The following is a 17,164-nucleotide window of genomic DNA, read 5'->3' as shown; positions in this document are numbered from 1 at the left end:
CTGCACTGTAGGTGTAATTTCCAACTCAGGCAGACATACCTGGGTTAGCTCTGGTTGGGCTAGTGCGGAAAAAATAGCAGTGTAGATGCAGTGTGTGTGGGGAGTGGCTTCTGCGTAGGATGACATTATGCAGAAGTAAATTAAAACTGCATAGCAGTACAGAGAGAAATCTGTGGGCATATGGAATAGTCCAAGTGGAGATGAACCTGAATTGGGAAATGGTGTTAAAACCATCACCAGCTACCTGAACTTTGGAAAAGTTTGGCTCAAGATTCCGATATGAGCATTACACCTTGGGGCTTTCTGCATACTGGAAACACGATGCCAAACCTGAACTTTGGGGAAGTTCAGAATTGCTTCTGAACCTGGCTATGAGGTCTGCATCTCTGGCCCATCTCTGTTAAAAACAACAAGTGGACAAAAACATTTGAAGATGAGAACATACAGCAGGGGAAGACAGGAACAGAGAGAAATTCTATAAACTGTACATAGGACACTCACATGTGCCAGCCAGTGGTTCCTTTCTTCTCTCCCTCAGACATACCATGGGCTTTCTTTTTTGCTAGAAAAATGCTCGTCCCTTTAATAACGGAATCACCCTTGGTGGTCACTGTGGGAGAACATGCCTTTTGAATTACAGGAAAATGTAATTCACAAAAATTGTCCCAGTTTTGCAAACCCAACAAAGAGTCTGAGAGCCTTGAAGAGCCTCCAACACCAGGAGGTTTGCCTATCCCAACTTCTTTTCATTATTGTCATTTTCTTGCACCTCTCTGCGTCTGGACCCCAGCTGAGAATAGAACGAACAGTGCCAAAGTACTGTGAGAAAGACTGTTTGTGTGGTCAGCCCAACCCAGTCAGAAGCAGAAAGTACCAGATTTATTATGGGAAAGCCTGTTGTTGTTACTGATTTCTAGCCTATGTTAGCTCTGCAGGCTTAAGGTATCTACATAGGCTTCCTCTATACATCTAAACACTGACTCGGCAAGGTACCTAACTTTAAGCACATGAAGTTAATTAGTACCTTACTGAGAATCTTGGCTGCCAATCCAAACTAGCAACATTTTGAGGTTTGCCCATGTCTCCTGTGCCATCCTAACATCGTTTTGGAGAAAATGTTAGAATCAGGCAGGAGATGCTATTTTCTTCACTCTCTCTCTGGACCCTGTCACGATAGTATCTAAGTGCCTCACAGTCTTTAATGTTTCATCCTGACAATGCCTATGAGAAGTAGTGAATTACTATTCATAGAACCATAGAATCTCAGGGTTGGAAGGGACCTCAGGAGGTCATCTAGTCCAACCCCCTGCTTAAAGCAGGACCAATCCCCAGTTTTTGCCCCAGATCCCAAATGGCCCCCTCAAGGATTGAACTCACAACCCTGGGGTTAGCAGGCCAATGCTCAAACCCCTGACCAATCCTAGGATGCATCAGGTGACGTATTTCCAGTACAGATAGAGAAATGTTATTACTGTTATACAAGTCACTGGTGATACCTCTTCTCGAATACTGTGTGCAATTCTCATCTCCCATGTTTAAGAAAGATGAATTCAAACTGGAACAGGTACAGAGAAGGTCTACTAGGATGATCAAAGGAATGGAGAACCTACCTTGTGAGAGGAGACCTAAGGAGTTTGGCTTATTTAGCATAACCAAACAAAAGCTGAGGGGAGATATAATTGCTTTCTATTAATACATCAGAGCAATAAACACCAGGGAGGGAAAGGAGTTATTTAAATTAAGGGCTAATATTAGTGCAATAACAAATGTTTATAAACGGGCCATCAATCAGTTTACGCTAGAAACTAGATGAAAAGTTTTTCCCCATCAGAGGAGTAAAGTTCTGGAACAGCCTTCCAAGGAGAATAGGGCGTGCAAAAAAACTAACCTGTTTCAAGAGTGAGCTTGATAAATTTATGGAAGGGATGGTATGATGAGGTTGTCTACAATGGCATATGGCCCACCCATGACTGCTCTTAGCAAATATCTCCAACAGTCGGAAATGGAAAAAGAACGAGGAGGACTTGTGGCACCTTAGAGACTAACAAATTTATTTGAGTATAAGCTTTAGTGGGCTAAAACCCACTTCATCGAATGCATGCAGTGGAAAATACAGTAGGAAGAGAGATATATACACAGAGAACATGAAACAATGGGTGTTGCCATACCCACTATAATGAGAGTAATCAGGTATGGTGAGCTATTATCAGCAGGAGAAAAAAAAAACCTTTTGTAGTGATAATCAGGATGGCCCATTTCCAACAGTTGACAAGAAGGTGTGAGTAACAGTAGGGGGACACTAGATGTGGAGGGCTCTGAGTTACTACAGAGAATTCTTTTCCAGATGTCTGGCTGCTGGGTCTTTCCCACATGCTCAGGGTCTAACTGATCTCCATATTTGGGATTTGGAAGGGATTTCCCCCCAGGTCACATTGGCAGAGACCCTGGGTTTTTTTCACTTTCCTCTGCAGTGTGGGGCTCGGGTCACTTGCTGGTTTGAACTAGAGTAAATGGTGGATTCTCTGTAACTTGAAGTCTTTCAATCAAGAAATGAGGACTTCAGTAACTCAACCAGAGGTTATGAGTTTATTACAGGAGTGCATGGCTCAGGTGCTGTGATCTACAATGCTCCCTTCTGGCCTTAAAGTCTATGAGTATTAGTCCCATTTTACAGATGGGGAATTTAGGCACAGAGAAGCTAAGTGACTTTCCCAAGTTACACAGAAAGTTTGTGGCAGGGTAGGGAATTAAATCCTGATCTTCCAAGTCCTAGGCTTGTGCTCTAACCACTGGACGGTCCTTCCCCTCAAAAGCTCCTGCCCCTTTCCCGCTTCTCATGAGGCTCCCACCACATTCACTTCTTCCATCCTCTTTCTATTTCAGAGCAAAACAAAATATCCTAACCCATAGGGAGTGCCATGAATACAGGAGCACCATACAAAACAGCACAAATCACACCGACATTTTTCCCATTTCTCCCCCACCCAACCCCCTATTTCAAAAAGTTGCCAAATTAAAAGAACACTCCCAGTAAGTTGCACAGAGCCTGATCCAGCACCCTTTCAGTAAGCCGGTCATGGTACATCTGCCAAGATATGATAGACAACCCTCTTGATGGTTGAGCTCAACAATGGATGTTGTGTGTGTGTCACCTTTACCAGGCTGCAGATGAGACACACTTCCAACCTCCTCAACTCTGGCTGCTGCAGAATTACCGGTCTTCCCCAGATCCTCTGTGGGGCCTGGAACACTGTTTGCCCATGGCTAACTGTGAGGCATGCAGGTCTACAGAAATCAGTATGATGAGTCCGAGCACAGATATGTCATAAAGTTGCTACATGAATGATTTATAATTATTTCCTTCCGCAGCCACTTGACAGTTGACATTGCTAGAAGGCTGTGTTTGCTGTGCATGAATCAGGCATAAAGCCTCCTCCGGTTTAAAGTAACAGAGGAAGCAAAATTGTATGTGCTATCAATCAACGGCTGTAATAAAATTTCATTGATTGAGAGTGTTTTAAGTAAATACTGGATTTCAAGCCTGGACATAAAGGTGTCTCATTGCACAGTAATCTCACTCGATGGCCAAAAGAACTCGGTAATGTCTCCTAATTTATGGACAATGTCCACATCAAGTAATTAGGGGCTTGTCACAATGGGATGGTGTGTTGGAGGGTATGAATGAGTGGGAGGATATAACAGGGGCCCAGGCAGAAAAACGTCGCAGTCCTGTCGTCGTTGCTTTGTGCTTGGCAAATATTTCACTTGCATGTCCGAATCAAGGATGGTGGCTAGAGGCCAAAGGGGAAGATGTAGTGTTGGTCCTGAGCCATCCAGCTTGGATGTGGGTCTGTAGGTAAGTTTCTCCAAAGTTGGCGGGTATTTGGAGATAGCTTGACCAAAAAGCACTACTCCCAGTAGTTTCCAAACTGTGATCTGTGGAGCATTTGCTGGTAGTTTGCAAAGAACTGGTTGGTCCCACGGTGCTGACTCCTCCTACTTGTTTCCTTTTACATCACATTCAAAGAAGCCTAAAATCCATTCTGTCCTCTCCTGATATTACACTTCCATATAAGCAATTGCTGGAGTTTTCACTGGGACGTAATGGGATTGTGCATGGAATGGGAGGCAGTCAAGATGGCCCTGAATAGGAAAGGAAGTGTCCACAAGACAGTCTCGATATTAAGACATGGTCCACACTATGAAAAAATTTGGGAACTCTCAACCTGGGAGAGGTTGGAGAGAATAATAATAATACTGTCATGCATTTACATACTGTCATCCTGTGTTTAGGTGTTATGTTGTTGGGTGCTACAGAAAATCCTGAAGTAGATAGTACAGAATGTATATAAATCATTCTGGGCATTTTGATAAATCAACATGGGCTGAGATCGTCCTCAGTTTTATTCCATCGACTTCAGTGGAGTTCCACTGGAAATGAATTTGAATCCCATAAATCCAGGAAAGAATATCAATTTGTCATCACAATTTTAGGCCTAATCTACGTATAAAGTTAAGTCAATGCAAGGCGACTTATGTTTACCTATCTGTGCATGTATCTACATCAAATTATTCTCTGGCTGAAGTAAGCTTCCTGTTACAGTGACGCAGTAAACCAACCCCTTGAAAAGTGTCGAACCATGGTCAACCTACTTAAGTCAACGTGGTGTGAGTGAAGACACTGCATGACCAGGGCTGACCATTAAAGTGCTCGTTCAAAGCCTCCCTCAACAGCACAGCTCCACACTGGGCTCTTGTAATAGCCCTTCTGTCTGGCTGTTCAAAATCAGCAGACAGCTGCTACACCTGCACCCTGGCAGCAGCTATTATCTCACATATATTATGCAGGACAAAACAGGCATCTATGATCACTGTGATATATTTCTCACTGAGATCCAATCTATGGAGTAAACACCACCAGTGTCCCTTCAGTCATTTTGCGCATGGTAAGCTGGTAGCTGAATCTTTCTTTGGTGTTGTCGAGGTGGCAAGGGGAGCAAAGGATAGGCTGGGTCCCCAAGAATCACTGTTGGTGTTCCAATATAGTCAATGGTAATCCACCACTTGGGAAAGAATGTCCCTGCTTGCAGCTTTCTGAACAGTCCTGTATTCTTATTGATATTGGGGAAGCATCCCTGGTGAACCCCCAATACTTGCATAACCATAGAGGTAGCCCTTTCTATTGATGCACTCTGTGGCAAGATGGGCTGCTGCCAAAATAGATATCTACATGCTGTCACCCTACTGCAGTGCGGGAACCCCATTGCTGCAAATCTATCCACTATGTCCTGCACCATGCTGAGAGTCACAGTTCTGCATAGCAGGAGATGAAGAACTGCCCTACACCCTTGCATGACAACAGCCCGCACTGTGGATTTTCCAACTCCAAAATGGTTTCTCACGGACTAGTAGCAATCTCGTGTTACAAGCTTGCAGAGCGTGATCGCCACTGGCTTTTCCACTGACGGTGCAGCTCTCATTCTGGTGCCTCTGCACTGGAGGGCGAGGGTGAGCTCAACACACAGATCCAGGAACGTGTCCTTTTGCCTCTGAAAGATCTGCAGTCACAGCTAGTCCTCCCAAACCTTCATTATGACGCAATCTTAACAGTCAGGGCTTGTTTCTCAGCAGTCCCTCTGCAGCTGCTCCATAAACACCTTCAACAACCTTGAATTGGTTTTTGCTATGTCCCTCAGAAAACTCTTCCTGGAAGAAATCATCATGTCCCTTGTTGCAGCATTTTCCGTGGGTCAGAAAATACAGGAGGGTCGTGTGTCCCGTATTTACTGCAACTTTCATGAGAACAGTGCAGAGCTTCTGAGGGTTCCATGCATGGAACCCACATGGGTTTGTTGGATTTTTAAACAATCCCATGAAAACTATGGGATATGGGATGGAGAAAGCTGCATGCTGGGATCTAGCTCCCAGAGATCCCTGGGCAAGTCATGATTATTCCACAAAATATTGCAAAAATGTCCCAAAAGGCCTTGTGCTGGACAGTGGCACATGACACATAGGCTTCCCAGTCTGTGGTGCACTGCACTTTGCATTGACACAAGCATTCCTGGTGAGTCTGCGCAGCACTGACAAAACCAGCCGAGCCCTATACAAGCCCTATAGACAGGCAGCCGAGCCCTATACAAACTTTGGAGGCTATTTGCCAATTGACTTGCATCAGCCAAAATTTGTAGTATAGACCTGGCCTTAGGAGCACTCGTCTCATCTTCTGATTTGGCTTTTATGTTCTTTTGGGCTGAATTTGACTAGTCAAAGTGAAAGCCTTGTATAGGCAAAGTGTGAATAGGGTGACCAGATAGCAAGTGTGAAAAATCAGCATGGGGGACGGAGGGTGAGTGTAATAGGCACCTATATAAGACAAAGCCCCGAATATCGGGACTGTCCCTGTAAAATCAGGACATCTGGTTACCCTAGGTGTGAATGATACTATGTTCCCACTGGATATGTTTTGTACAGTTCTGTGCTGATACGGGTCAACAAGGCTGTACTAAGAAACTGTTTTTAAAAACCAATGTGAACAGTGCAGTGAGTAAAGGAAATTGACCAGAATAGCTATTTGGAATAACTAGTTTACTTAGAGCGGGATGACATTTTTTTAAGACAAATAGTTTTTTCATTAAGGGATTGACTGACATCATTTGCAAATTTGGCAAATAGTTTCAGCCCAAAAATGTTTTTGAAAAGTCAAAACATTTTGTTGTGACATTTTCTAAATGAAACATTTCGACTTTTCATTCAGAAGCAATGTTTGGTTTTGAAATTTAGTTAGGTTTATTTCAAAAACCCAACCAACCAAAGATACAAGTGTAACAAACACCCCCAAGTGAAACAAACTATTTCACAAAATGTTTTGTTTGACCCAGAATGAAATTGGGCAGGGAAGGGTTGTTTCAGCAACAACAAACAGACATTTTCTATTTCAGATTGACCCAAAATGAATAAATATATATTTTTTTAGATTAGTCAGGTCAGCCAATTCTTTGCTCAACTCTAATTTTGCTATAGCTGTCCTGGAATAACTGCCCACGTGGACACTTATCCCAGAATGACTTCCCCATGTAGACAAGTCCTTAATCTCAAATGGATTTTGTAAACTATTATAAAGAAGTCTGTCCTACCCACAGGGGCAAAACCATGCTGATTATTGTTAGTAGTATCGAACATTTCTGTTATAATATTGCCCAAAGGCCTTGGCTGAGATTTGGGTTCCACTGTATTGGGAGTTCTACAAACATTAATAAGAGACAATCCCTGCCCCGAAGGTCTTAAAACCAAAAAGAAAGTCTGTTAACAACAATTTCCTAACATAGCCTTTTAGAGAAGATGGGACTTAATTTTTTTTAAAAAAGCAATTGCTTTGAATAATTTTGGAATAAATATCTCAAAAGCAGTGATTTTTTAAAAAAAAAATCTCTAGATAATACGTTTTGTTGAAGCAATGAATGTGTTTCTTTCTCATACCAATGGCTAATTTGTACGTGTGTGAGAGACGTGCTTGAATTGTACAAGCTAAAGACACTAAATAACAACAAAATGATAGACTAGAAGTGGTGGAAATATTTGGAATAAAGAGGTCTTTTTTTTCCCCAAAAATTTACTAGTCAAAACATTACAAAAATTGTTAAACTTTTTTTTTTAAACAGGTTTATTGAAAGCATTATCAAAATGGTTATAGACGTTTTAATCAAACTTTTTTTTTTTTTTTACTGAGAACATGATTAAAATAATTATTGAAATTTTAAAATTGACTGAAAACTGGGTTCTGGTAAATGAAAAAAATCCAGAACTATTTTGTGACCTTAGATTAAAATTTCGATTAAGAATTTTTCATGCACCTTTTTTTTAAAAGAAGTGGTCCATTTCAAACCCTGTGAAGTGAAAACCATTTTAAAATTTCAAAAATACTCACAAAATTGTGTTTATTTTTCATCCAGCTCTGATAGAATTAAGCATGTATTAGCTAATCCAGTCTGTCTCACACAGGGTTGACTGCTCTCATGGTTTGATCATGAGTCTTGCAATAATTGGTGGTTTCCATAAAGTCCATAAAACTTGTGGAATCAGAAGATTGCATGAAAATCTCAGATTTCATTTTTTAAATTAAGGAAGTTCCTCACACTTGTGGTTTCAGAGAAGTTTGAAAATATGACCAGATTGTGACCAAGCAGCTCAGAAACCAGTAGTCAAATAAAAAGCACCCAAATGTATTTTTTTAAACTCATGATTAAGCCAATCTCTTGATTTTTTTGTGACCTAACTGATGCTTTTTTGGACACTTCGGGTTGGTGATACTGTGTGCGTGCATACAGATCCATGCACACATTCTTGAGAGAGCCTCTGGATTTCTGAGTAGGGGAGGTTCTCAAAATGATCTGCAGTCCAAGCCCTGAGCTCTGAGACTTACATGTGCTACCAACCCGTGCCCCAGGAGTTTGTGGTGGGGAGATGCGCTGTTTGATTGGGGTTGCTGATGCAGATAGATGGCATTTGCATACATATAGGCCAGCTTTTTCGTACCTGCAGGCTGGCGCTGAGTTTTCACTGCTGTAGGATGGTGGCAAAAGAAACTGATGTCCTGGCTTTTTAGCCTCACCATCTGCAGGCGAATTTCTCTCCATACCACCCACCCTCTTATAAGGAGGAGGAGGAGGTACACTGGTGGAATTTGTCTCACCCTCTGATCAGGGACCCACATTATTCATCATTCCAGGCCAACATGGGTCTTAATCCATTCTTGATAACAATACGTTTGCTATGATTTACTAAAACTCCATAGCTTTCTCCTCTGCATTTCCCATTCATTTTGCTGGGACAGTGGAAAGCCAGTCAAATCAGACCTGCTTAGGACTTCTGTTTCATACAGTCACTTGTGTTTTTGGAAGGCTTTCTGTCTGCCTGCCCAGAAATTTGAGGAGGCATTTTAAGCTTGGAATGCTGGGATCTGAAAGTGTCCATCAACTCCCCTCGTCTGTGGTCTGTGCCCTAAGGGCAAAGCATGGTATGGTAAAGCATGATCGATTACGAGCGCTTAATCGCTGTTGTAAGTTATCATGGTATTTTCGCCACGATTGTGGAATGTGTTTCTGATTCCACTTGTAGCTAGAGCTTGAACTAGGGGAGGGCAGAGAGAAAGTTGATTCCTGACACCCCGTTCTCATTGTTGCGTGTTCAAAAAAAAGGGGAGGGGGAAATTAATTGGGGGAAAGAAAAGACAAAAGGGAAAGAACGTTTTTGCTTATCGCTAGTGTCTCGGGGGAGGGGGACACCACAGTATCGAGGGTGTAGCATCACTTCGGGAGGTCACGCTGTTGCATTTGGGGTTCTGTGCTGTCACTTTTTTGGGCATGCGGGTATCCCTTCCCTTTTCTTTTTCCTTTTTGGGACGTTGGAGCGATCTATTTGGATAATGCTGGTCGGTCTATTTGTGCTGTTAATTTTAAGATCTTCTAAAAGGACTGACCTCTTTCTGAGCTTACAATCATTGCTAGCCCCAAGCCACACAATCTGTATTAAGGGCTACTTCAAAGAGACAGGTCCAACCAGCCCTGAACTATGGGGAGCTTGAAATCTGCATCCAGATCTGAATTGTGGAGCTGGGCTCTCTTTGACTTATCCTAATCATTTTACAGATTTCATGTTCCTTATTCTCTGCTGTTATTCTCAGACTGGGTCAGATTCTCTGCTGGTATAAATTGCTATGATTCCACTGAAGTGAATAGAGTTATGTCAATATACATCATCTGAGGACCTGGCTCATTATTTTCAGAGGCTTGCCATGCACCAGTTAAGCGGTGGACACAGTGCCTTGTAGAGGCCCCCTGTAGCTCTGGTGAATTTCATCTTCTTCACAAGCTAGGCCCACATTTTCCACCCTCTCACTGTGTAACTGCATTGACTACAGTGGCTTTACTGCTGACTTAGAGGAGTAAATGAGTGGAGAACCAGGACCCCATTGCCGAAGTCACACTAGTGAAGTCTCCCTGTTCTCATCCATTTGTTTGTTCGTACTAGTTCAACACTGTTCTTACAGCAGTGCAGAGAACAAATAAAAAAATTAGCAAATCTTGCATGCTTAGCTCTTCATTTGCAAACATTGTTTACAAAGAAACCATATACACTTCCTTAAACAGGACCCAAAATAGATTTTTCTGAAGGCTGATTGAGGGGGAAAAAATATGCACTCAAAGATGGAACTTTATATAATAATGGCCAGCCCAGAGGTGCCGAGTAGGGGGCGGGACGCAGGGTCATGTGCCTCTCCAGAGTTCCTGCTTGGCTTGTACTGAGCTCACATGCTCACATGGACTGAACATGCTCAGTAATGTCTGCTGTAGCCGCTGCCCTTCCCCACTACGGGCAGTTACGAATCGTGCCTGAGCCAGACCCTCAGCTGGTGGGAAAAGTTCAGCTCATTCGATAAAGTGACACCTATTTCCACCAGCTGAGGATCTGTCCCCAAGTTTCAGCCTTAACTGAAGCTTTGCAGTAGTTTGATACTCGACTTGGGGGGGGAGGGGAGGAGAGTGGATGTGGATTGCAATGGAAGTATTCACACAGCCTCGAATTGTTTCCATAGGTTCAGTGTAGCTATAATTCTAACCCTAATGATAAAAGCTATAGTGTTACTAGGGTATTTTTTTTTGGTCTTGGGTGGTCCAGAATGTACAGTCATTCATGTTCTCAGCTGGGTTTCCACCACATTTCTGATTGACCTGATTACTTTCCCAGTGACAGAATCCAAAATTGAAACCACATCAGAACTCCCTGTAGCTGGTTCTGTTTTTGATGTTCCTCTGGCAGCTCAGCAGGATGTGTGTCTTCATGGGTTTTTTTTCCCCCCATGGTGGGCCTGCATTGCGGGGCATAAGTGACAGGCCCTGGAGCTTCACCTCTGCAGCGTGCGCTGGTTAATGATGCTACTGGGGAAGTTCTGGAGGAGGGGAGTAGAAAATTTAAATACGGAGGAGAGAAGAATTTAGGACCAAATCCTGGACATCAGAAGACAGCTTGGGCAGGCCAGACTGGGAGCTGGGTTTGTCTGCAGGGGAGTGCAGTTCAGAGGTGTCCCCCAGGTGACAGTGCCCAGGGATCTCCAGTGGAGCCGTGCTACGTGCCATGCTTGAGCTCCATGTCCCCAGTGCGGCCTCCTCAAATCCCACCCCACAGTCACAGCAGCAACAAACCCCTCCTGCTGTGTCTGAGGAGCTCCACACTTGCACAGGGTGAGTCGTGAAATGTCCCCCTCTGTCCCCATTCTGCAATTGACTTGTCGACAGACCCGTCGGGTTGCGGCATAGAGGCAGAAAAGGCAGCTGGTTTGTTACCTGCTGGCTGCATGGTCCCAGGGAGAGGACACTGGACTGCAAAGCAGGAGACCAAGGTGTCAATCCTCACTCAGCCAGTGAGCTGCTATGTGACCTTGGGAAAGTCATTTCCCCTCTGTTTTGTCTATTTATTGTGTACGCTCTTTGGGACAGGGCCTGTCTCTCTGTAGGTACAGGGCTTCCCTAGAACAATGGTGCTTTGATATCAGCCAGGGCCTCTGGGTGCTACCGTAACACAGATAACAATAACTTTTGATGGGCAAATCAGAACAGCTGGCCTCCGACTTCAGCCAAAGTTGATACTGGACCCAAGCTTTTTCTGGGACTCAAAACAGTTTGGTTAAACGCTTTTCCTTCATTATTTATCCATTTTTGCCTGCCTTGCATTTCTGACTGGCACTAGGAGCAGAAGTGCCGAGATACCATCACGACTGTGAAACCGCCATCGTCTCATTGCAGATCCTGGGGTGTTTCATGGGTGCAGCTAAGTGTCTGGATGCGGGGGAGCTTCTCCAAAATGAACTCAACCCATGCTCTGAAACTGGGGATGGGGGGGTTCCCTCATGACCACAGCGCTTGGGACAGTACTGAGAGGTGAACTGCAAAACTTGAAAAAGTGCACACTTTTTCCCAGCACCAAATCTCTCCCAGAATATAGGTGGTGGTTATTCTGATTTGCTATGTGCCGACTGGTGTGCATGGTGCAGTATGAGAAAAATGAAGACATGGGATGTGATTTAAGGCAGAATTCAGCCATATATTAGTACTATTTGTTATTTGCTTATGGCCCTATTTATGCTAGGCACAGTAGAAACACATGGAAGAATCCCTGCCCCCAAGGAGCTCTTAATCCACATAGATAAAACAGAGGAAGGAAGTATTATTATCCCCATTTTACAGATGGGGAACTGAGGCTGAGAGAGTGACTGACTTGCCAAAGGTCACACAGGGGTACGTCTCCACCTGCGCCCGTGTGTAGAGTACAAACACTGCATACCCAGTTCGCATGGGTACCAGTAGCAATGGAGATGGGGTGGGACAGCTTAGGTGAGTAGAGTGCTTTGCATGCCAGAACCTTTACATGGCTCTCTACGTGCCCAAGCAGGGCCTTCCGCATTATTAGCAATGGGGAAAGGCTCCGGCAGTGCGGAGTTAGTGGGAGCCTTTCCATGCTGCCAGAGCCTTTCACTGCCATAGGTATCTACCAGCTGCAGCGTGGCCTCAGCCTGCTTTTCACTGCTGCGTGTAGGTATGTATACCCTACACGCTCCCGCCAGTGTAGACAGAGGGAGTCTGCTGCAGAGCTTGGAACTGAACCCAGATCTCCCGTGTCCCAGCACAATGTCCTAACCACAGGACTAGCCTTCTGCTCTACTCTATTTTAACTGGTTACAACAGGAGTGGCACTAAATGTTTTACTGGCCAGGGTGCAAAATGTTTTCGACACCTCACTGGAGCAGCTGAGCACACACAACATAGCAACATTCCCCCTGCCCCTCCCTCCCCGGGCTGGCCAATCTGCCAAGCAAAAAAACCCTCCAACCAACCAAACGAAAAAGCCAAATGCAGGGCCCCCTGAAAGTTGGCACCATGGGTGACCGCCGTGCATGCCTAGCCCTAGAAACGGCACTGGGTTACAATAGCATCACTGTATGTATCCTCAGACACCCTGGGACGCAAAACATAACCATAGCCTCAGCTGGTGTAAATCGGCCTAACTCCGTTGACTTCATTGGAGACCGACTAATTTATAGCAGCTAAGAATCCCATAATTTCCAGTGGTTTTTCTCATTGTTGAAAAACTTGACATAAATACCTACATTCGCATAATACAAGGTCTTGTATTTGTTGGAGGTCAGGAGAGCAAAGTCAAAATCACTACATTTATGTTTATTGGCTCTTCCTAGCAGATAATCTTATCTTTCATACGGGGATATATCGAGGACTGTATTGGAATTGAAAGCTAAAACGTTAACAGTGGGTGGGTGGGGCGGGCGAGAAGTGGAGGGGATCCTGATCCTGCTTGCAGGAAGCGTGTGATCAGAATCAATCCAGAAAGAACCTTCTTAGAATAAGGTGGGGCAAATTATGCTTCTGTCCCTTAAGGAGCAGCCTGTTTTGTCTCCTCTGTTTTTGGTTTTGGTGTGCTATTGTTCTGGATTATCAGAATAAAAGTAGTGTTATGTTGCAACCTTCCAGCAAGAGTATTTGATGTTTTTAATTTAACATTATGTTTGTGTGCCAGAAACATGACGTGTTTAAAAAAAGCTGAAAAAGCATTTTGCAAAAGAATACTCCGTACCATACTCCAGTGGAGCTTTCGCCACAGCAATAGAAAGCCTAAACAATCTTGTCCAACTCTACATGCCTTTTGAAATGCACATCATGATTATTGTTGTAGGTCTAATAACACTGTACAATCCTTTTCATAATGTTTGTAATTCCACTAGGGACCTCATTACAGTAATCAGCTGCTCTGAGAGCCAGGATGGCCTAAGGATCCTCTGATGAAAACTTTGTTTCTGAATAGAATAATTAAAGCTTCATATTCAATTGTAAAATAGCTGTATCTTCTCTCAGTGTGCGTATATGAGTAGCCACAGCAAACTGTTCTCCAAATTAAATACACATACAGTGTAAAAATGATTAATTAGGCAATGAGCCCTCTTGAAGGATTACAACAAAATCATGAATAATGTTTAAGTGACATTTTTATGGGGATGTTATGGGCATTGCAGGTTGTGCTAAAGCATTGTTGATGAGTTACAAATGCATTAGGTTGCCTTTTTTTTTCCCCATAGAAAAACCTTAGGCTGAAAAAGTAGATTTGTTATTTACATTTACATGGGGAGGCAAAGAAATCTTCATTTGGATTTTACTAAAGTGGTTGGGAATTTTTTTCTAAATACTTTTTGAAAGAAAATTTGTTTTTTTTTTCAGCCAAAACAAAAATGTAATTGAAAATCTTCATTTTGCTAAAAAATTTCCCTGTTTTTCTACCAAAAAAACCAACCACCCTTGTTTTTTGTATTTCCCCCCATTTTTACTCCTTTTCCAGTGGAGGGGAGGGTGGGAAGAAAAAAAAGGGGAGAAAATAGGGGGTGGGGGGAAGAATAAACTTAAAAAAAAATAACTTTTCATATTGTTAAAAAATTTCACACAAAAGTTTTCTTTTAAATTTTGTTCAAAAATTTTCTTGGACGTTTTTGACCAGTTCTAGTTTTTACAGCATGGTCTCTCTAGCTGAACTCCCACTGAAGTCAGTGGACCTGTTTTCCTCTACCTCTGCTAGCTTTACACAATGGATTTCAATGAAGTCCTGATTTACTCGGATGTAAGAGGCAAATCAGGCCCACTGACTTAATCGGAATTTTAACTGAGTAAAATCCTACAGAGAAAAAATCATCCTCTATTAATGTCTATAACAGGGGAGGCCAACCTGAGCCCGAGAAGGAGCCAGAATTTACCAGTGTACATTGCCAAAGAGCCACAGTAATAAGTCAGTAGCCCCCTCATCAGCTCCCCCTCCCCTGCTCCCAGTGCCTCCCACCCACCAGCAGCCCTGCCAATCAGCGCCTCCCCCTCCCTTCCCTCACCTCCCAATCAGCTGTTCCATGGTGGCAGCAGGCTCGGGGGGGTGGGGGATGAGTGAGGGCACGGCGGCTCAGGGGAGGAGGCAGGAAGGGGTGGAGTGGGGACAGAGCCAGGGGTTGAGCAGTGAGCACCCTCTGGCACACTGGAAAGTTGGCACCTGCAGCTCCAGCCCTGGCGTCGGTGCCTGTACCAGGAGCCGCATATTAACTTCTGAAGAGCCGCATGTGGCTCCGGAGCCCCAGGTTGGCCACCCCTGGTCTATAGGATTATTTTTTATTAATCAGCGTAGAAACCTGTTGGTTTCCTCTTTACTAAATTCTGTACAAGTTTTCCATGCTGGCAGTCTTTGTGTGTCTTTGTCCCCCTCTGGTGGCTGTTCCACATAAGAAGATAAGACTCTACTATTGCTACTCACAGAAGGAGTTACTCCTTTGACTCTAAAGGTAGGGACTTTTATGCTGTTGGCAACAAGGGTCTTGAGTGTATACCCTACTCATAGCTCAACCAAGGGATCATTATTCAGGCAAAACACATACTTAAAACCAATTACGGAATGTATTACCAAGATCACACTAGCTCTTTGCTAAAGGGCTTAGAATTCACCTGAATTTTCTCTGTATAAACATGGGTAAACTTGTACTGTATCCACTTTTAACAAAAATTTTCCCTGTTACATTCTTTGGTTTAAAAAAAAAAAAACCAAAAAAACTGCACTTTCATCATTTACTGATTGTTGATTAAAAAAAAAATAGCAGTCAGATGGAAAAGATTTTTCCAGAAGTCTTCTGCTGCATAATCTGTTTCAAATAAAGATAATAAAATAAACAATTGTTTATAAAGGGAATGCAAAATGAGCAGTGATCTGCTGTCTCTTGTAAGCACAGTTTGAACAATTGCTGTCAATGAGAATTCCTGATCTCTTGTATGAGTTGCTGGTCTGAAGCTTGAAAACCCACACACTGTGATCCTCTGGGACCAAGCTTTAGAAACCATATGCAAGCTTGAGCACCCCAGGAAAATCTGCTCAAAAACTCGAGCTGGAGGAGAGAGGGCTAAGAGCCAGAACTCCTGGGTTCTAATCCTGGCTCCATCAGTAACTCTCTGTGTGGCCTGGGGTGAGATACTCAACCTCTCTGTTCCTGGTTCTCCAGCTCTTAAGTGGGAATAATAATGACTGTGTTGCCCAGGTGTGGAGGGGACTGATCAGTTAGTATGTGTGCCATGCTTTGCAAAGGCTAAGTGTTGTTCTAATAAAGACAGCTTCCGCAGTCAAGATGCTGCCTCAGCTAAATTTACTGGATCAGGTTGGTGGTTGTTCACCCTGCTTTGTTGGGAAGCGTGGATGCTTATTCCCAGCTGTTTGAACCTTGAAACTCTGCAGAAGTGAGATGGAAAACTCACAAGAATCAGCTCCCTTTTGAGTTCCAGGTCTTCTTGCATTCAGCCAGGCCAGGAATATGTGAAAGGGCGTTCTTCACACAGCAGTGTCTTTCAGCAAATCTGCCTCTGGTCCTGGCTGCATGCCTGAAAAGCAGAAGAACTGCATGTGAAAAGAAGAACAGGGTAGTGGGAGGTGGAAGGAAGTGTGACCCAAAGATTTGGTGTCCAGTGTGAACATGCCAAACATTCAGGGTTGCTACGACCTGGGATTTTGGTCTAGCCCATTGAAAGGAATAGGGACCTTTGGTGAAGTTTGGATCCTAGTCTAGTCTTATAATTAGGATTATTTATTAGTTGTGTCGCCGTAGTGCCTAAAAGTGCCAGCTGAGATTAGCTCCCTATTGCCCTTGATGCTGTACAACCACAGAATGAGACATTCTCTGCCTCAAACCGCCTACAATCTCAATAGCCAAGACTGGGAGGGTAAAGAGACACAGAGAGAGGGTCACACGCTGAAGTCTGGGGGTGTTTGGGTTGGCATGTTTAACTCAGGCCTATCCCAGGAAAGAATATGTCTGGATCTAACTTTAGACCTTTCCTGACCTCTGCCTGAAATGCACATTGCCCCCTCTCGTTGGACTTGCTCTATCCAAACCAATATTCCAACTCCTGCCCTGAGCAGAAACCTCTCTTCTTCCTTCGTGCTGGTGGTTCTTGCAATAACAGCTTGCTGTGATCAGGAGTGGTATTGTTCTTAACCACCATTGCCAGAGGGGGGCTCGGAGCAGCAATGGAGTCAACTCTCTTTCCCCCTGGAAACTGAGAGCATGGGCCCCTGTCTGGATCAA

This window comes from Natator depressus, chromosome 8, assembly GCF_965152275.1.
Source record: "Natator depressus isolate rNatDep1 chromosome 8, rNatDep2.hap1, whole genome shotgun sequence".
NCBI lineage: Eukaryota > Metazoa > Chordata > Testudines > Cheloniidae > Natator > Natator depressus.
Note: the sequence above shows the minus strand (reverse complement) of the source record.